General features: G+C 38.7%; 1 non-coding gene across 1 annotated transcript; it reads right to left on the bottom strand.

The window, feature by feature from the left end:
- Window positions 1–447: 447 nt before the first annotated feature.
- On the bottom strand, window positions 448–553 carry LOC121147600. The gene has a single exon (XR_005882419.1). It is a non-coding gene; the product is annotated as a U6 spliceosomal RNA (small nuclear RNA).
- Window positions 554–21418: the final 20865 nt, after the last annotated feature.

Genomic DNA, 21418 nt, shown 5'->3' with positions numbered 1-21418 from the left:
GAGATGCAGAACAGTTTTAGGAGGGGTGTGCAGAGAAATTTCAATTCTTTAGTGAGGAGTAACTAATCTTTGTGTCCTACCTAGTAAGGTATATATGAGTCCAAGCTGACTGTTTCTTGTCTGTTCTAAGCTTTCCTTATTGGTCTCTATTTGATCTAATCTTTTTTTTTTTTTTGGTGGGGTGGGGGAGGTTCTGGAGCGACCCTGATGGTCATTGCAAGAGAAGGTGGGGATCCAAAGTTGGAACAAAGTAAGGACCAGAGAAAGCTCCTCTCCCAAGTTCCAATGGAAGTTTGTTGTTCTGTTTCTGAGGACCACTCAGGACTCCTGGCTGTTGTTCTGATGACATTAGATCCTCTGAGGAAGGATCTGGGCTTCCTTCATCCCATTTGGGAGATCCGATAGGGAATGGATGACCTCAGAGTTCTCGGCCTACAAGGGCACTCCAAAAATATGCAACGCTTCACAAATTTGCTTGCCATCCTTGTGCAGGGCCATGCTAATTTTCTCTGTATTGTTCCAATTTTAGTATATGTGATGCCGAAGTGAGCACATCTCAATTCTTCTTGAACTTGATACTCAAAGCAATCAAAAAGGAAGGAATCCGCACAATTTTCTTCTATAAGTTAAAAAAAAAATCTCCATGTTCTCCCTGACATGTGGCAGTTAATGAATGTACCTTAAAAAATTAGAAATGGCGTGTAAGAACAAAGCATTGGTTGTATGATTTGATTATTGTTTTTGTGCCATGACTATGCCATTTGGTACAGGGGTCTTTCTCCTTTGTAATTGCTCAACTTCATGTGTGATTGTGTGAAACCTGTGATTACAAAGTAAATTCAAATTATATTATTGCAAAAGGTAAAGGAATGCAAATAAATCACAGGGAGGACTGAAGGTAGAAGGGAGTGAGGTAGGATTGTCTCTTTGAAAAGTAGGTATGAAACACATGAAATCTGTTCTTTATAGTCACAAAAATAAAATATATACATATAATATGCATAGAATAATGGTACTTATGTAGCATGAGAAATCAGTATTAGATCTCTGTAATGGTCTAGATATTGAGCAATGCCAATGAGAGGAACATAATCAATGGATGAGAAAAACAAAGAAAATCTACCCAGTGTGGTTGACACCACGAGAGCATTACAGAATGGTCAAATTCAACTGGGGACAGAGTTTGGTGGTAATTCACTGTTCTGTATTTCTGCTGAGAAAGGTTTTAGTCAATGCACTAGATGGCAAGAGTTAGGGTTGATCTTGGACGCTTATGACAATGATGGTGGTTTTAGTCACTTTACTACAAGAATTGGAGAAACATCTCCCCTATGAACTTTTACAATAATAACTGATGATTGTTTGTGATGTATCAGCACAATTTGAAGGCCATTTCACTGCCTAAATATGAGTAGTAATACAGTGCAAAGAAAAGTCTTCCTTTTAATTTTCAAATTTTATTATTTTATGATACAGCTGCATAGGCTCTGGGATTTCCCTTTATCCCTGCCCCAAAATTCTCCATTCCCGTGTTTCCCCTTATATTATTAAAACAGCAAAGTTGTAATTGTCAAGATATATTTAATAGTTTCGCTGAGAGTCTATCTTTGATTTGGAATTAGAGATACATATTACATTGTATCTTCACATCTGGATATGATAGTCTCTATCACACAGTTATGACGGGGTGAAAGAAAAGAAACTTTCTATTTTTTTTTCAGTTTTTGGTTGCAAAGCAACATTTCTTGTCCCTAGGTGCACAGTTTTGAATCAGTTTGCTTAATATTTTCGGGTAAGACAGAAGTTTCTGTATATTTCTATATGAAACACTATAGTACCATTGTGTACCATTGCCTCAAAAGCAACAGCTTTTCATAATAACTTAGAAATAATCTTACTAATTAAGATTTCACCTTAAACAGACTTGTCTTTGCTCTGTATTACTTCTCATGTTTAGGCAGTGAAACGGTCTTTACATTTTCCTGATACATCAGGTACAATTATCAGTTTTACTGTCTGTACAGTAACTTTCCTACAAAAAAGACAAGGCTTGAATTTATGTGTCCAAAAACTAAAATAAATTCATCTTACATAAATGAGCAGTGTCATTGGCTGCAATTTACAGCTCAATGGAAATGTCATTTCCCTGCTTTCTGTCGCGCAGTGTGGAAGCTTTAAGTTCAGACTTTGAAAGCAGCACTGTCTGTTCCTGTTATTACCAGCGACGTTCCTGACAGCTCTCGCGTTAATAACACCAGATTGCTTGCGTTAGTGCTTTCTCTCTTGGAGCTTATTTTGTCATCATCTACCCCTTCTCGCCTGTTCTCAAACAGAATACTTTCTAATGAGATTTAGGAAAGTTATAAATTTTGAGACTCAGAACTTCCTTTTCCTGGCTGAGCTGACAGCATGTTCCAGCCTTTACTTAGGAAGTGATGCCTACACATCTTGGCTGGATTCCACAAAGGCAAGGAGGTAGTTGGAAAATTGTTCTTTTTCAGACATCATGTGCATGCTTAACGTGCTTAGGAGCGAGGAAAAGCTGTCATGAAGCACAGACCAAGCAAGACAAACAGCTGGCTTCCCATTTTTCCAGAGATATGGAAAAACAAACCTCAATTTTGCTTTTAATCTTAAGAAGTACCAAGACTATCTGGTTACTATTTTTAATCTGGACAATCATCAGAAGGGCTGCTTGTGTGTGTGTGTAATTGAGTGACTTTTTGCTAGATTGTACATTTTGGCATAATTAATAGGCCAGTTATAAAATGCAAAAAAAAAAAAAGAAAAAAAACCTGGAGGCTGACTCTCTGAAAGATATTTGTTTTTCAGAGGAGCAATGAATATGGTGATGATAATACTGTCTGAGAAGTATTAGGAAAGGTAGAAGATGATGGTGGCTCACAATATATTTGGTGAAGGAAAACAGAACTAAAAGCAAAATATCATGTCATTTCTGGGCCTCTTGCCTCTATTATAAACAATGAAAATTGGAATATCTTAGGGTTATTTCAAGGGAACAATGGTAATAAAACCTATACCTCATGACTTTGGGATGAGATAATATTCATGAAAGCTTTTGCAGCTATTTGGACAAAAGTAGATGGAACTATAATGTGACACAGTACTATTTTTGGAACAAAAAGCTACAGCTTTCTCCGAAACTTAAATTACCATGACGTATGATGGAAGATGGTGGTGAGACTTCTAATGATGTGTTTCCTTGTTGAATGCAGTTTTGCAGGTCCTTCCCCTCTGAAGAAATGGCTGATGGCATGAGCAGAAGCACGGGATGCAGACAGCTTCTCAACGTCACATCTGAAAGCAAGAGCTATACATGTATGACAGGAATAAAGAACATATCAAGCTACTCAAAGTTTAAAGCATTAAACATAAACCGATGCAATGCCAAATATGTAACTGTGTTATCATATCCATGGTCAAGAATGAGGAAATTTGAAGACTTAGATTATGAATCATAGGAAGAGAAACAGTGGGGTGGTTTAAAGGGCTAATCTTCTGCCTGCAGTGCCAATATGCCACGGGGTTGCTGTTTGTGTTCCGGTTGCTCCACTTCTGATCCAGATCTCTGCTTATGGCTTGAAAAAAACTGAGGAGAATAACCCAAGTGTTTGGCTCCTGTACCCTGATGGGAGATGCTTATGATACTCCTAGCCCCCAGATTAGGAGCAGCTCAGAAGTGAATGGGAGATATCTCTTTCCATCTCTCATCCTCTCCATGAAATCTGCTTTTTTGGACCCTGCATAATACAGTAGTGGCTAAATCCTTGTGTCTGCCAGAATCCCATATGGGTACCAGTTCCTATCTTGGCTGCTCCACTTCCCATCCAGCTTCCTGCTTATGACCTGGGAAAGTATTCAAGTATGTCCCAAAGCCTTGGGATCCTGCACATGCATGAGAGACCTGGAAGAAACTTCTGGCTCCTGGCATCAGATCGGCTCAGCTCCAGCTGTTGCAGCCACTTGGGGAGAGAACCAGCTAGTAGAAGATCTTTCCCTCTTTCCTTCCTTCCCTCTATATATCTGCTTTTTCCAATAAAAATAAATAAATAAATCTCTTAAAATATTTACCTTTAAAACCAAAACACAAAATCTTTAACAAAAAAAAAGGACAGCCGAAAGCAATCATATATTTTTCACTGTATATATTTTCTTCTCACACTGATAAAAAAAAAAAAAAACCTCACATTATTGTTGTTCCTACATGTTGTTTCCTCCTGGATCCTTATCAGCATTTTCATTCAATATTGTTTTTCATTGCACTATCCTTCTGAGGGTGATCTTGGCAATGATTATAGAAGAACACAATATAGAAAGAAGTGGAACTATTAAAACAAAGGGAGAATTAACTTTGACAGATTTTTTTTTGACAACAAAATAAAATGAGGATCATGAATCAGAAGGTGTCAAAAAGCTTCCAAAAGATGAAAGTTATTGTCACAAATCCAACTCTGACTCTGCAATCAAAAGCTATTCTGACAAGTAAGAGGAAAGATTCATTTCCCAAAGAAAGTTATTTGGTTGTACAGACTCACCAATATACTTGCATTTTAAAATGACTAGAACGTGTAGTACACTAAAAGAAGGCCCCAGTATCCAGTACAAACATATTGGAAAGATACAGTGTTAAACAGTGTTAGAACAGAGCCTGAACCCAGCTTGCCAGGTCACCACCTGCAGAAGCCTGTGTCCTCTACTCTGTAGGTTCCATCATTTCCGCCAGCATAGACTGACTGCTGTGTCTGCTCTACTAGGCTGTGATCTTCTCCAGAGAAAGAAATCCATCTTTATGTCTTCTACTTCTAGCAGAATCCCTGTTACAAGGCAGAACACTCCATAAACATTTGATAAATAAATGAAATATTGAGCTGACAAAATGTCAAGGGCAGCAAATTAAAGAACAGCTTTTAAAAGTCATCCATGGTACAAGATAATCAAAGAAAAGACGGACTTGCCGGTGACTATCACTAATTTAAAAAAAATTAATTTTTAGCAGGGGGCACAAATATTTTGTCAATAAAAATACTCTTGAAGAGAAAAAAAAATAGGATGTGCTAAATCTAAAGAGAGATTTTCTAAAAGGCATGGATATGGGAAAGGACAAATTTTTCCAGTGCTCTGTGTGTCTGCTGGCCTAGGTTGCCCTCCTTAATTGAATTATACTCTAGCACCAGAAAGAGTCTGTTCTGAATATAGGAGCGTTATAACATACTTAAATATTATAATGGGCTATCTTGAGGGAGACTGAGATTCTTACCACGGAAAATTTTAAGCAAAGCCTGGATTCTAACTCAAGATAGGAGCAAAAAGGGAGCTCACCATCAGAGGGCAGTGGACTGGATTATATTAATATTCATTCTCTTCAACTCTAAAGTTCTTAACTTACAAATCCTTTAAATTAATCTTTCCTAATAATGTGGCTGAATTCTTACAAATCTTTTAAGAAATTCATTATCTCCTGCTGTTAATTTTCCTTAAGGTATGAAATAATTTTAGAAGGAGATAAATGTGCATGGTGATTATAGATTTATTGGGAGCTGTGTTTTAGTAAAAGTGACATGAATTTTTAAGAAATTCGGTTATAAAATTGAAACTCTGGGCACACGATTGGTTTAATATAGTATTGACTTTATATTAGTTCCGTTCTTCCCATAATTATGTAGTTTTGAATTATGCAGCTTTGAGTAACCTATGTAATTTATATATATATATATATATATATATATACATTTATTTTTGATGATGTTTACATACTTGCTCAAGGTGGGAAAGGTCAAGGACTATGGAAAAGTGGACAAGACCATTGTTTCCAGACTCCCTTTTCTTTCCTCTTGTATCTGGGAAAATGGGGGAAATGAAGGGAGAAACTGCATTCTGCCTCCCAACCACTTCAGTAGCCAGGGAATGGGAATGGCTACAAAATGTCATCCCAGGGTTCGCAATGTGGAGCATGCTGTAAGGGTTCTGCTCAAATGGTTTGATTCTTCTGAAATGCTTTCGATCTCACCAATCCAAGGTGAAAAACCTTCCAAGGTCCATTGGCTGACACAGTCCATGCCAAGTTCTCCATTCACCCAGATATTTGCTGTCACTGCTTTGCTGGGGTACTTGTCCAAATTGTTCTGCCCTCCTTCCTCTGCATGGTACTAGTTGTTCTCTGCAGGCCTGGGTGGACTGCTATATCCTCCATGTGCATCTCAATATGCCATCTACTGCTCCGTCTAAACCACTGAGGAAGCCCAGGTCTGATGTGTGCATACTACAGTCAGTCCACAGATCCTCAACTCTCCCCAGGGTTGTAGTTCTGAGTCCAGCAGTTCAATTGGGGTGATCCCCAAAGAAACTTTATCTGAGGTGTTCCCAGATTTGACTCTTGTGTGCTTTCCAGCGCAAGTTCTGACTCAGTTCATCATCCACATCAGCATATGCACACACTGCTAGCTGCAATTGCTGTGTCAGTTCTGTCTCTAGCCCTGCCTCTTACTTAAACAAATGGGTGCTGCAGTCCAGACTGAATAAGCCCATTGCATATTTGGGCTTCATGTATACCAGCGAGCACTGTAGCCTAGTAACAGTGACCCACTGATAACTCCCACCATGCTCACCCCAGCACTAGTTCTAGTGCTCGTCAGTATGTGCAGCAGACTGGTAGAGTCTGTTTCACATCCTTCTCAGCTCTCATTCACATCAATGGGCACTGCATCCTAGTCCAACCCAACTATCCATCCCACACTCATGCCAGAGGGTGCCATTTCCTGTCTAGCCAGGCCCTCCCCTGGTCCTGGTTCTCATGCCCACCAAAGGGAGTTGCAACCCATCAGAAAGGTGCCCACAGTTTCCCTTCTGTGCCCAATCCCAGCTCTGGATCCTGCATTCTTGCTTGATGTAATTTTTCCCCATCCCAGCATTTGCCCGCTGGTGCTGCAACAAAGCCCAGTCAGCCTGCAGTTACTCTGCCTAATGTATGCAACAGTGGATACAATTTCTTAGCCCAAGCTGGCTTTCTCATAAACAAGTTCACAGGTAGGCCAACAGGTGTTGAAGACTTGCTCAGCCTCATCTGCCCCAGTCCAAGTTCTCATGCTTACCAGTGGGAGCAGTAGTACAGCAGGGGAGTCCATGGTGCCCCACTACAGGGCTTGCACCCCTCCCCCTGGATCTCATTTGTACTAGTGGATGCTGTGGCCCAGCTTTCCACAGCTTTCCTCACCTCAGCATTTGCCAGGGTTGCTGTAGTCTGGCTTGGTCTGATCTGCACTCAGTTGTAGCTCATGCTGGTTGATGCTACAGCCTAGTCCAGCCTACCCAGCAGCCATTCCTTGCCCTAATGTTTACTGGCTGGTGTTGCAGCCCTACCAGGCATGCCTTGCACCCTGTCCTGGTTCTCAGATCTTTCGGTAATTATTATAAACTGGTCCAGCTTGGCCTACCCTCAGACTGGGACATGTCTGCTGGCAGGCATTATAACCTGACCTGGTTTGGACTTCTCCCAGCCTTGGTTCTTGTGTTCACCTGCAGGGGCTATGCCCTAACAGAGGAGTTGCTTAAGTTCCTCTGTCTGAGTTCCACCAGGCGGCAGATTTACTACACACTGGTGAGTGTTTGGCACCCACTGACTTAGTAGACCTCCTGTACTGGCAGAAAGAGTAGCCTGGCCCAACTGGCCTATACCCATTCTGGTTCTCATTGTTAGGTGTTGCAACCCAGCTACACCTGATCCATGCCACATGTTTCAGTGGGAGCTGAGACCTAGCTTATCTGTCCTATATCTCATGAGTACCAGTGGGTGCTGGAATCTAGCCTAGTCTTGCACACCCTTGACCTAGTCTACACCCATTCCGAGGGATACTGCAGCTGTATCAAGCCCAGATCACTGTCCCTATTCTGACTCTCATGCTCACCAGTGGGAACCACAATGCAACCATGGTGTCCCCTTAGCTCCCCAACCATCTTGTCTGCTCACATCTCCAGCTCATGCAAAATGGTAGATGTGATAGCCTAGTCTGGCATGACCTACACTCCACTCTGGCTCCTGCACTTGCCAGTGACCTAAGGTTTGCCTGGTCCTGCGTGATCTTTCTACCTGCAGAGTCAGCTCACATGCTTGCTCAACGCTTGCTACCCTGCTGGCCTGACTCACACCCAGGAGTCACATGCTCACCAGTGGGAGCTATGGTCCACCAGGGGAGTTTCCCATGTTCCTTCACCAGGCAGACTCCCAGACCCAGATCTTACACATTCCGGTAGGCGTTAGGCCCTTATCTGGCATAATCTGCCTCCTCTGTCTTAGCATATGTATGAGCTGGTGGTGTTGTGGCCTGGCTTGGCCCACCCCTCACTCTATTCTTGGGTGTGCCTACAGGTGCTGCAGCCTGGCCCAATTCAGCTGTTCCCAGCCACAGTATCCATGAGTGTTGGAAAGTTCCATAATCATGCCTAGCCCAGCCTATCACCACCCCCAGCTCTTAAGCAAACCAGCAGAAATTGCAGTTCCACAAGTGTAGGTCCACCCTCTCTACACACATAATCTGCCCCCCAGACCTGAATCTTATGCATGCTGGTCTGTGATATGGTCCATCCTAATATTATCCATCGCCTGTTCTTTTTCTCACTGGTTGACACTGTGATCCAGTCCTGCCAGGTAGCCCCTGAGCCCTAGCTCTAGTGTGCTTCAGCAAGGGGTAGATGGCAGTGGGCAATGTTAACTAGCCCAGCTCAGATCTTCCCCATTGGCTGGTATATTGGTCTAGTCCTTAAAGATCCTCCAGTTTCTCTTTCCAAACCATTTGGTCTCAGCCTACTTGTGTGCCTGCAACCACAGTGGCCTTGCCAGTGAAAGTCCCTCTGTATTAATTTCTCACCTGCAACATACTCTGTCAGTGGCCCTCCTTCTCACACATCCCCTTACTCCCTTCCCTGGGCAATCTGTCCTTGATCCTCTGCTATGGTATCAGATGTCCTCTCCTGATCCCCATGGACTACCAAATGCTGTGTGTACTTCTGGGTATGCCATCTATTGCTCCACATAAGCCACTGAGGAGGTTTGTATCTGTAAGAATAGTAGCCTTGATGCAAGTCCCTTAGAGGTCATTCTTTACCTGGACGTGAACTCACAGGTTCTCACATGCCCCTCCCCCATGACATTTCCCAATCCCCTTGCAAGCCCACAGCCCTAGAGTCCAGGAGCATGCTACCTGATCACCCCCTGGGACTCACCCCCTCTAGTCCTACCAACCACATGGGCTAAAAGACTCAGGGCAGATGACCTGGGCCACTTGACGGCCCCCAGGTCTTACTGACCTGTTCACACTGTGCCACCTGCATAAATTTGTAGATCACTTTATTCATCTACAAAATTTTAAAAATTGTTTATCACAGCATTGCAGAGATTATTAGATACACTAAAAACATGATCTTTTATTAGAAAAGCTCATGGTGCATGATAATTACTAATTACCTCAACAAATATAGAGGTCTGATTGCTAAATGTTTACATTTCCAGAGTTTGAAGTTTTTCACTTGTGATATAGGGTAATGGAAACTCATCGCAGAAAACTGTAGGAAAGCTTTAGTGAGATATAAAGTGCACGTGACACAATGTTCGACTTAGCTGTAGCTCCATAAACACTGCCCATTTCCTACCACCTTAAGGTCTGCTGGCAAAGCTTGCACGTTCCTCAGTGTCTCACCTTAACTTGCATTATTTCTATTTCCTCTTGGTGGGCTGAAATGCATGGCTACATATTAAACAATGTTATCTCTTGATTTAAAACAGTGATTCTTACACTTTTGTAGAAATTTCAAATCTCTTCTTTTTTTAGGAGATGCTGAATTCAAGTTCTTCTTTCATAAAGTATAAGCAATGCGTGTAAATGCACACATATTGCACTCAATTTCATTAGTATCTGGATCCTTGAAATCAGTTCCTGGGCCAGTAGACTTCACCTTAAACACCTTGGTCTACAACACACCCCATTTGTGCATGTAGGCATACAAATAATCAAAAATGGATTCGTCTCTTGCACATTGCTATCTGAGTACATGCACATCAGTCTGGTATTCATTTAAGGTAGTGCTGTCTAGCTTATTTTCAGTGCTTCCAGAGGGCTCATACATAATTTTTACTTTCAGGCATAACTAATACACTTAGGTTCACAAGTGAGTAAACTTCATAAATACTAATTGACATTAAAATGAGCTGAGTAAAACATCTCTCTATGAGAAATACTATCTTTGATTTAAAGAAATGAAATCAAAGTATCAACTTAGTTAAATACGAACTTTCATAGAAAAGATAAGAGAGAAGTCAAGAACTTCAAATTAATAAACATAGAACATAAATATGTGCATACATATTCAGGAAGTAGTGTACCTAACTCAAAGCAACAAAATGCAATTTTCCACTTGCCTGGTTTTGATTGAACCACTCTTCAAACTTCTGCCTTCCTTAGCTGTCACTGATCTAATTGCACAAGCTAAGCTCTCAGAAGCTATTTAAAGGTTTGGAGAAAGGTGTATCTTTATGAAATACTTTTCTCAAATATCCCAACTATATTGTCAGCACTGAGAAAGAGTAGGCATTTAGGCAATCAATACCCTCCTCCCCAAATCACTGATTTTAAAGTCATTATAAAAAGACAAGATAGATAAATAGACAAGACAGATAAATAACCCTTATGCAGAAAATGTAACTTCAATATTTTGAACTCTTCAAAATGGTAAGTATGTTTCTGTTATAATGGCTTATCAAGCAACTTTAGTGTAAATTCAAAGTTTCATTTCTTTCACATTATACTTAACATGAATTTTGTATTATGTTAAACATCAAATCAGAATTTCTGAGATTGGGTGCTATTCCTCATTTATATTAAGCTATTATGTGAGTCTAACACATTTGATTAAATATATCCCCGTAAATGTATTCAGTTCAACATCATTTCTGAATTATAGGTACTTACAAAGAAGTTTGTCATAAAGTGCTTTTAATATAATTTCCAGAAATTCATTAGGTGTAAGATAATTTATGAACTATTTTTGTAATTACTATATTTTCATCTTAAATTTTTAGAATTTATAACAAAATAAACAATTAATCATTAAAGTATATAATCGAGAATGGAAGTTAAGTTGAATTGAAATTTCTATTGAAGTGAGATTGCTATTTCCGTGGTATAAACCTGCAGTCTGAATCTAACCACTTTTGTTTTAAAATAATTTAAAATTTTGTTGGAAAGGCTGACAGATTAATGGAAAGAAGGAGAGACAGAGGGAAAGATCTTCTATGTGCTGATTCTTTCTCCAAATGGCCGCAACAGACATAGCTGAGCTGTTCTGAAGCCAGGAGTCAGGGGCTTCTTCTAGGTCTCCTATGCAAGTATAGGGTCCCAAGATTTTGGGCTATCCTCTACTGCTTTCCTAGGTAAGAAGCAAGGAGATGAATGGGAAGTAGAGCACCCAGGACAACATTCAATGCCCATATGGGAATCCAGAGCTTGCAAGGTGATTATTTAGTCATTGAGTTAACACCCTGGGCCACTCAGGCCCTAATCACTAGGTTTATCACTTGACTTGTAGTGGTCAACTGGTTTCATGGATCAAACACCATAAATTACTCAGACAAGGGCAAAAAGACTCCTAATCATTGAATTTAACACTATAGGGTAAATATGTTCAGATTGACATCAATTAGCATTGGAATAAATAAAATTACTTTAAAAAGTAGCCAAATTATAACACATGTGCTTTATTTATATTTTAGAAACCACTGTTCTTAGGCACTAGGTGTATTTCTCTGTAAGACCTCAGAGAGAGTTTCATATGCTAACTCTACATGAAATGCACCTGCTTGTCTAAAGAATTCTGTTTTGAAACTTTGAAACTCAGAATAGGATCTATAGACACTTAAGATTGCCCCAAGCAATTGAAATTTATTGAAAGGATTTGGGGATGGTTCAATGTATGAAACCAGTAAATGAAATATATCACTTTCAGGATAAAATGTGCAAATGCTTGGAAGAATTGAGAAAGCAGTATGGCTAAAATAATCTAAGTACAGCTCTCCATGACAAAGCATTTGTGACAAACTGATTTATCATAAGAATATACTTTTCTACATTGACATGATAAAAGATATTTCTTACTAGCCACATCTGATGAGAAACTGATTCGTTATTGAGCTGGTTAATTATTTCTATATAAGAAACTGATAGCGATTAGTTATTGACTAAGGAGATTTTAGTTTTAATTTTTTTGAATTCAAACACCACCATATGCCTTCAAATGCTACTGAAAAAAATAATGTCAAAAATCTAATTTACAAAGTTTTTTTTTAAAAAATTTCCTGTCTTAAGCAGAAAATATTTCCAAGTAAGTTGTTTCCAGAAATCTGTTCTCTGTTAGGGACTGAATATATACAATTATCTACAATATCTTTTTTTTGAATTTCTTAAAAGCAATAGTTTTAGATTTCTTAGTCTTCCAAAGAAAAGGCAATTCTCCTTTGCTTGGCCTACTGTTGTGTACTTTTTGTTGTTGTTATTTTTAAGATTTATTTATTTTGTTGGAAATGTGGATCACATTTACTAAGAGTAATAGATTATTCATCCATTGGTTCACTCCTCAATGGCCACAATAGGCAGAGCTGAGCTGTTCTGAAGCCGGGAACCAGCAACTTCTGGGTCTCCCATGTGGTTGCAGAACCCAGTGACTTTGGACCATCATCTACTGCTTTCCCAGGCCACAAACAGTGAAGTGGATGGAAAATAGAAGAGCTCGATATGAACCAGCACCAAGACAGATTTGTATGTCAAAATTGTATACTGCAAGTCCTGGCATGTTGGCCCAGTGGCTAAATCCTCACTCTGCAAGTGCCAGGATTTCATGAGTGCTGGTTCGTATCAGTAAATGTGATCCGCATTTCCAACAAAACCACAAGAGCATATATCAATTAGAAAACCTAATGCCTCATGAAAAGGATGGCTGAATTGTGAGTTAATTTCTCAATTCATTTTTCCACTTTCTGGTTCCCTTAGAGGCATAAACTAGTAGGGAGGAAAGTTAAGAAAAATAAAGTATAGCAAATTTAAAATCTCAAGACTGAGAAAATACTGTTCCCCTGCATCCCCACCACCCCCCTGTGGCTTGGGAAATACACATTTTTGTTTTTGTTTTTGCACATGGAAGACTTTGTTCCAAATCGTGAATTTTTCCTCCAGAGAGCTAATGCTTTAAATATTTCTTGTTAGGCGCATTGTACCTTTGAACATGTACAGGGAACTGCTGTGATTTGGGGTTTATAGCTTTGAAACCCTTGATTGGTTCTGGTATTGTGTAGAAACTGGAGGTGAGAGAGAAGACTTAAAAAAAAAATAGGTAAAACACACTACTCATTTTTTGTGTAGTTATATAGACAGGTTCCTGCATTTTCAGAAAGCTTTATAACGTATGTATCTTTTTTCTTTTTTTTTTTTTTTAAAGATTTATTTTTATTATTTTTTCATTGGAAAGGCGGATATACAGAGAGGAGAGACAGAGAGGAAGATCTTCCGTCCGATGATTCACTCCCCAAGTGAGCACAACGGGTCGATACTATGCCGATCCGAAGCCAGGAGCCTCTTCCGGGTCTCCCACGCAGGTGCAGGGTCCCAAAGCTTTGGGCCGTCCTCGACTGCTTTCCCAGGCCACAGGCAGGGAGCTGGAAGGGAAGCGGGGCTGCCGGGATTAGAACCGGCGCCCATATGGGATCCCGGGGGTGCAAGGTGAGGACCTTTAACCACTTGCGCCACTGCGCCGGGCCCCTGTATCTTTTTTCTAACATTACTCTACTGACGGTAATGTCAGGCCTGGGTGTCAGATGTTCTAATCCCACAGAGGAGTAATGGAGGCGGAGGGTGCCCATGTGACATACATAAAGTCACAGCAGATTCTGAAATTTGAATCTGAGTTGAAACTCAGGTCTTCTCATCACACATTTTGCTCTCGGTCTACTACAGTGACTGACAGTGAAGCAAAGATGCAGTTGCCATCGATTCTGTGTTATTAACCTTCCTTATAACAATGCTGTAAGTGGAAACTGAGGGTATGTGTGCAAATTATAACATAGGAGGGAGCCAGCTGGGGAAGGATAGAGTGAGAGTGGAACCAACATCACTGACTCCAGAAACATTGCTCTTCATCTATTGTTAACATAAAATGCGTGGACATGCTTATTCCAGTGCCTAACACAGGCTCAAAATTCCACATAACTGCTATTAATACTTCCAATGGACTCCAGTAGCAATTGCATTATTGAAAAACCACATTTGGCAATTGGGAGCAAAATACATAATTGATTAATAATGAATTTTTTACAATTTTGTATGAAACAGGATCATACCAAGATCAAAATTGAGAGAATAATAAATCTCTCATATACCACCAAAACACACAGAAATATCCATGTGTCTGAAGATGACATACAGCAGCAGGCTAAGCAAAAGACAACTGCCTCTTTTTGGAAGACAAACAAGTACAAAACTATTCTTTTTAAGTAATTCAAGAAAATTTTGAAGATAATCTCATGTATTCACTCCCTAACAGGACCTCTTTCAGTACCTGACATTTATGAATGCAAACTTGAGACCCAAATGTTAACTTGCTCACTCAAAGCAACTTAGCAATTTTCTGAATGTAGTCAGACTCACTCTGAAGCTGAATGGATTATTCCAAAGGTGTGGTGCCTTTGCCTCAATGTTTTTGTGCTGTTATCACAGCATCACAGATCACAGATATTATGCATGCGTAAAGGTTATTAGGCACATTTTTAGAATCTGGAAAGTTTATGATCAAGGTGCTGGCATTAGGGTGTCTGGTGAAGACTTTTTGCTGAGTCCTCACAAAGGATAAGGCAGAAGGACGGAAAGATGTAACTACTTTTCCTCCATTCATCTATGGCTTTCAACAGACTCATCTCCTAATATAATCACTAATATAATCACTTTCAGTTCCAAGGTATGAATTATTGAATGACACAGACATTCAGATCTTAGTAACACTTTTTCTGATTCTCCTTTCATAACGTAACTTTACAAAAGAAAATCCCTTCTTGCCCTTGTCACAAACGTAAACGAAGTGACACATACATAGATATAAGTTCAATTTTCCCCATTAGTGTGCTGTATTTTTACATATTTAGAAAACGATAACACTAACTTACATAGATTTTTAAAACTTACTCATATACAGCTATCTAGTTTTTAAGCAAAATATTAAGCTTATTGTATATATTATCATTTCAATAACAATGATGAAAATGAATGTTGTGTGTAATGTACATAAATTTCTTTATCATTTTTAATTTAAAGGCTACATGAAGCAGTACAACTTATTTTAGTTTATTATAATAATTCACCATTACCAGACAGTGATTTCATTATAGCACTAGTAACTATTTCATTTTCTCCTATTTGTGTGTTTATGTACTTTTTCCAAATATTTTTTTGTTTTTATTGGAAAGACAGACTTACAGAGAAGGACAGAGAGAGAAGAAGATCTCCCATCCACTGATTCATCCCCAAGTGGCTGCAAGGGCTGGAGCTGAGGCCACTGGAAGCCAGGAGCCAGGAGTTTTGTCTGCATCTCCCATGCAGGTGCAGTGTCCCGAGGCTTTGGGCTGTTCTTTATTGCTTTCCCTGGCCACAAACAGTGAGCTGGATGGGACCTGGGATCTCTGGGACATGACCAGAGCCCAGATAGGATCCCAGCATGTGCAAGGTGAGACTTTAGCCACTAGGTTACTACATCAGGCACTCCTATTTATTTTTGTAAACCAAGTGGCATATGAACACTAACTCAACTCTGTGTTCAAGATTTCTACAGACTTATTCTACAGACTTATTCATTTGTCCAGATAAATATACTGGACAAATGAATCTCATATCAAAAGTTCCAGAACAAGCACATTTGTTTACAAAGCAAAATATAAACCAAACATAATATTGATTCTTTATGTACAGCATTGTATATAATATCACTATTACATTGGATCCTATTGAAAAAGTTGTTTCCTGTATCAATCTCTGAGTGCTTCTCCATCTTTCCTTCTCAGTTTCAGTTCTTACATTGAGAAACATTTTGAGCTGATTTTTTTTTTTTTTTTTTTTTGGTATGGTGAGATGCAGAGAACTTGGTAGGCCTTCTATAGTCTCCACATAAAGCAGAACAGTGTGACCAAGTACACATTTGTGCTTTTGGCTGGGACAGTCTGTACATGTAAAGTAGCAGTTGCAAAATAGTTGCTGATGGCCTGCTATTTTCTCAAGCTTTCTTTATTAGTTCTTTTCCTAGAAATTTTGAATACACGATTGCAAACAATTCTCTGCTTCCTTGGCCAGGTCTTTTTTGTTACTCTGTTTCTGGAATGCTGATGATTCTTTCAGGTGATTATGAAAAACAAACTGATGTATGATTTTTATGGAAGCAATTTTCAGTGTACTAGGATGTTCGTATCACTCTATGGGTGCGGCTATATTTCCTGAATGTGAGGACTCAAGTAAAACTTTTGCAGTACCATTTTTGATTATGGCTGACATTCAGATTGTTTTTAAATTTTTGAACTCTAGGGCCTGGCACAGTAACCCAGAGGCTAAAGATTTTGTTTTGCAAGCACCGGCATTCCATATGTGTGCCGATTCATGTCCTGGCTGCTCCATTTCCCTCCCGGTTCCCTGCTTGTAGTCTGGGAGGGTAGACTAGGGCCACCAAAGGTCTTGGGACCCTGCATCCACATAGGAGACCCAGAAGAAGCTCCTGGCTCCTGATTTTGGATAAGTTTTGCCCTGGCTGTTGTGTCCACTTAGGGGTTGAACCAGTGGATGGAAGATCTTTCTCTCTGACTTGCCTTCTTTCTGTAAATCCGACTTTCCAATAAAAATATATCTTTAATAAATTAAAATAAAAATTTGAACTCTATATTATTGTTGGTCAATAATTTCTATATGTTGCCAACAGAGAAAAGTTCCCATCCAAATCCAAATAATTGCCTTATATTCTTTAGCATTATTCACTTCCCATAATGTTTACATCTATGTCACCATAGGTAGATTGATCAAGAAAAGAGAATTCAGTTTGGTTCAATATCATTAACTAATACATAGAGCCCATTTAAACATCAGTGTTTTTCCAGGTAGCATCGTTTTTGTTCTACCATCATATTCAGGCTTAACCAACTTTGATTTCTGATTAGTCTTTACTGATCTGTAATATTTCCTGATTTTTTTTCTTCCTGTTAGTGACCTCGAGACTTTTGAACATACTGATCACCTATTTGGTTTCCTTTAATAGGGGCTTCCAATATCTTCTTAACATATTTTGTGTTCCTGTGTAGATTTGCACAGCTTGATTATTCTTTATCTAAAATGCTTGAAGCCATAACAATTTTCAGATTATAGAATATTTACATGTGCCTAATAACATAGCTTGAGGGTAAGACATAAGTCTACAAATTAAACTCACGTAAGTTCACACACCTTATACACACAGCCTGAAAGTAATGTTATCCCATATTTTTGATGCTCATAGGTTTTTGCCAAGTGCTGTCATAAATTTGTGTGGATTTTTCCATTTGTGTCATTTTAGGAGTGCTAAAACATTTGAATTTATTTCAAATTTTATACTTTTTGCATCAAGTTTTCTCAATTGTATCAGGGAATTTCATATTTATTTTGTTTTGGTGCAAAAAGGCGGATTTGAACCACAGTTCCCAAGCTGGAAAAAGTCCAACATATTCAATGTCCTTCATAAATCTCAAGTTAATCTTCTCAATCTCCAGAGCGAGACGTCAGAGTAGAACACAGAACTAGGTTCAAAAACTGACACACAAATACTATTATGATTATGATAGCCAGGCAAGACACGGGAATTTGATGAATCAAATTTATTAAGGAGTCAACAAACTGAGTTAAAATAACTTGAAATTTCAGAAGGAACTTAAAAATAGTCTTTCATGTATTTACTTGATTTGAGATGCAAGGGATGGATTCCGGGGTGTATGTGATCCAGAAGCTGAGATCAGAAGAAGAGCCACGCCCTGTGATAAGTGATGAAAGCGCCTTAAGCATATCCTGAGTGCTACATTAAAAGTGTCCAGTCCTCCAGTGTGATTTTTGAGTGTTGATTAAGAAGAAATGACCTAACAGCTTATATGGTGTTTGTATGGAGAAGACCAGCTGCTCAAAGGAAGTAGGGTATATGTTCAAGTGTGGGAGGCCTTTGAAAAAAGGTAGATATAAATTACTCTGCAGTCTTTTCACTGCTCTACTGAAAGAATAATTTTGCTAAAATAACGCAGCTTGCATTTTAGCTGCAGCTTTAACTAGCTGTGTCATACAGTGCTTGTGAGCTGGGAAAAGCAATGTCATAGATCCGGGAAATGTTCCTCCACATAAGGGACAACGGTGGGTAAAATAAACATTGAAATTGGAAACATGGTTTCTGATTAACTTAGGGATGTGTTGTATCTGCCTTCTGGACAGAAACAGGGCAGTCTCACTAGTTGTATTCAGGATAAATGGAGAAATAATGTTATAAACACTTTATCTGAGAAAAAGACAGTCTACCATGTGCATTTTCTTAAAAAAAAAAAAGACTACTTTCTAAGAGGTTCTTTTCTGACTGGTCATTTTATGATGAGTGAACACTTTTATAAGGAATCAATTATGCTACTAAACTTGTGAAAGATGATGATTCTCTACAGATCAAATATTATTTTGTCTTTGGATGGAAATTCCATTTACCTAGTTGATGCACAAAATAAAATTCTGATGAGGACAGAGAAGTAACAAAATACAAATGAATGAAAAAAGTAAGAATCCAATGTTGCTTCCGATAAACTGAAAAGAAAGGTGATGCTAACAGCATTTGAAAAATTAAAGCAAACAGAGATTGGGACACTAAAAGAGTGTAGCAATATAAGTGTCTATATTGGAAAGGCAATAACTTATGACTTATTGAAAGATTTTATGTGAAGGAAGTGCCTGAAGTCATAATACCATCCTAGTTGATAGAGCCCTAAACTTGCTTTATTGATTCTGTGTACTCTCCAGTAAGTGACAGTGCACTTGCCATCCTTTATAGATGGAGACATTAAGATACAGTAGAAGAGCTCTACTTAAGATAAAATGACATAGTACACGGCAGCAAAGGCTGTCACGGAAGTTGTATTGGTTTGCTCTTAAAATTTTTCTTCTGTGGAATGTGACATCTGCTTGTAGCATTTTAAGGCTGAGGTCCTTGAAATGTCCAAGTTGATATAAAAACATTTTTAGTAACTAAGTCAAAAATTATCTGATGATAAGTAAGTTAAAAACTCAGGTTCGCTGAGTCACCTTCTTGGTTCTCACAGCATATATTAATCTTTATTATTAGTATTATTATTTGCCTCCTTAGGTCTATTAAGTGCAAAGGACAAACTATAATTCAGCGTTGAGGGAAATTCACACATATTTTGAATATACCTTGAATTAATGCTAGCAATAAAAATAAATACGCTTACTATTATTGTGAACAAGCCTCAGTGCAAACTTTCAAGTAAGTGCTTCCTATCCTTTTCAGTGAACATGAATTTTAAGTCCAATTTTATACATTTTAGCATAGTTAAGTTACCATTGCAGAACTGCTTTAAAAAGTCCAATACTGGGTGTGGTGTGGTATCTTAGTGGCAAAAATTCTTGCTTTGCATGTGCCAAGACTCTATATGGGTGCTGGCTCATGTTGTGGCTACCCACTTCCTATCTAGCTCCCTGCTTGTGGCCTGGGAAAGCAGACCAGAATGGCCCAAAGCATTGGGACCCGGTACCCAAATAGGAGATCTAGAAGAAGCTTCTGGATCCTGGCTTTGGAATGGCTCAGCTCCAGCTGGGGAGTGAACCAGTGGAGTGAGTCAACAGATCAAATTCTCTGTATTTCTTTCCAGTAAAACTAAACAAATCTTTTATCAGAAAATAAGTAATATACAGATAGTAGTGAAAGCATTTTCCACACTCTCAGTTGAGTATGAAATTTATGTTCTTTGTTAGAATAGAATCCAAACCGATAAGGGCAAGCTCACGTTGTTGGAAAACCGAGGCAAGTGTCAAGTCAATCAAGTTCCACCTTTCCTTATTTCATTCATTTTCCATTAATAAAATGAAAACTCTGTAATGGCTAAGAATTATCCACCATTACATCTCTCAGTGAATTAATAACAACATGTTTTTGAATAATGTATTTATAAAAAACTTTTAGGACCAGATCTTGTTTTTTCATATTTTGAAAATATGCTTCAACAATGTTACTTAATGTATTCTGAGCTTTCTGATTTTAATCATATTGAATCTTTCCAAAACAGTCAACAGCTTGTGTTTTGGCTTTTAAATGAATGACTACCATAAATATGTAAATTTTAGGCTTTCCTTCAGTGTGGTTATCATGATGATGTTACGTGTGATGTAAGAAAAACTACAATGACATTGAACATCCATAAAAAGACATTTTATAAATTAAACATAAGCTCAAAATATCTGTCAGAGTGATGACATTTTCTATTAACTTCAGACTGTGGCGAGATAAGGAGCTGAGATTCTGCTACAAGACAATGGTCAGCGCCATTAAAGCTGGTAGTGTCTGGCTTTCAAATCTAGCAATTCAGAGTAAATGCTCAGAAATCAGTACTAAAGTTGCAGAGGACAGCAGTGGGTAGTACACTGGAGGAAACCAGTGTTTTGTATCATCAGGTACACACAGAAACGGCATTCACCTTTCTAAGCATATTAGAGATGTTGTAGATGAGACAGAATATCCTTTTACCAAGGGCAATCCTATTTTTTTGTTTGAACTGAATATGGTATCAGTTTAATAGTTGAATCTTTGACTACCATATGTCTTCATTTAGTTCTTGGATGCCTTTTTGAACTCTAGTAATTACTCCATTGAGTATGAAATGAGAAGACTGTACAGTTAACTTCCACATATTAAATTCAATTAGGTGGTACAACTTTATTTGATTTTAATATATAGTGTTGTGTCTCTTAACGTACAAACATCATAAGCCTCAAGGTACAAAAAATTTAAACAAAAAGAGGTAATTGGTGCTCCAGTTGGGGATAGAGGAGATGAGATGATTTGTGAAGGCAGAGGAAATATTGTAGGGGAATTTGTCAATTTCATAGAAATTCAAACCAACAGTTCAGATCTTTCATTTCAAAGCGCAGCATGATTCAATGATAGGTTTAATTGGCCAAAGAACTGTGAGACCACTGGGAACATAGCAGATAAAGAGCTTTCACTGACTGGGGAAGTTAGGGAGGCTCTAGGGCAGAAATAAAAAGATAGCATTTACAAATGCAGATTATGGGTCAAAAAGTGAAGTAGGAAGCAACACAAT

Source organism: Ochotona curzoniae, unplaced genomic scaffold (genome assembly GCF_017591425.1).
Source record: "Ochotona curzoniae isolate NIBS_2020 unplaced genomic scaffold, NIBS_Ocur_1.0 scaffold_4506, whole genome shotgun sequence".
NCBI lineage: Eukaryota > Metazoa > Chordata > Mammalia > Lagomorpha > Ochotonidae > Ochotona > Ochotona curzoniae.
The sequence above is the reverse complement of the archived record's forward strand: the minus strand, read 5'-3'. Positions and strand labels throughout refer to the sequence as shown.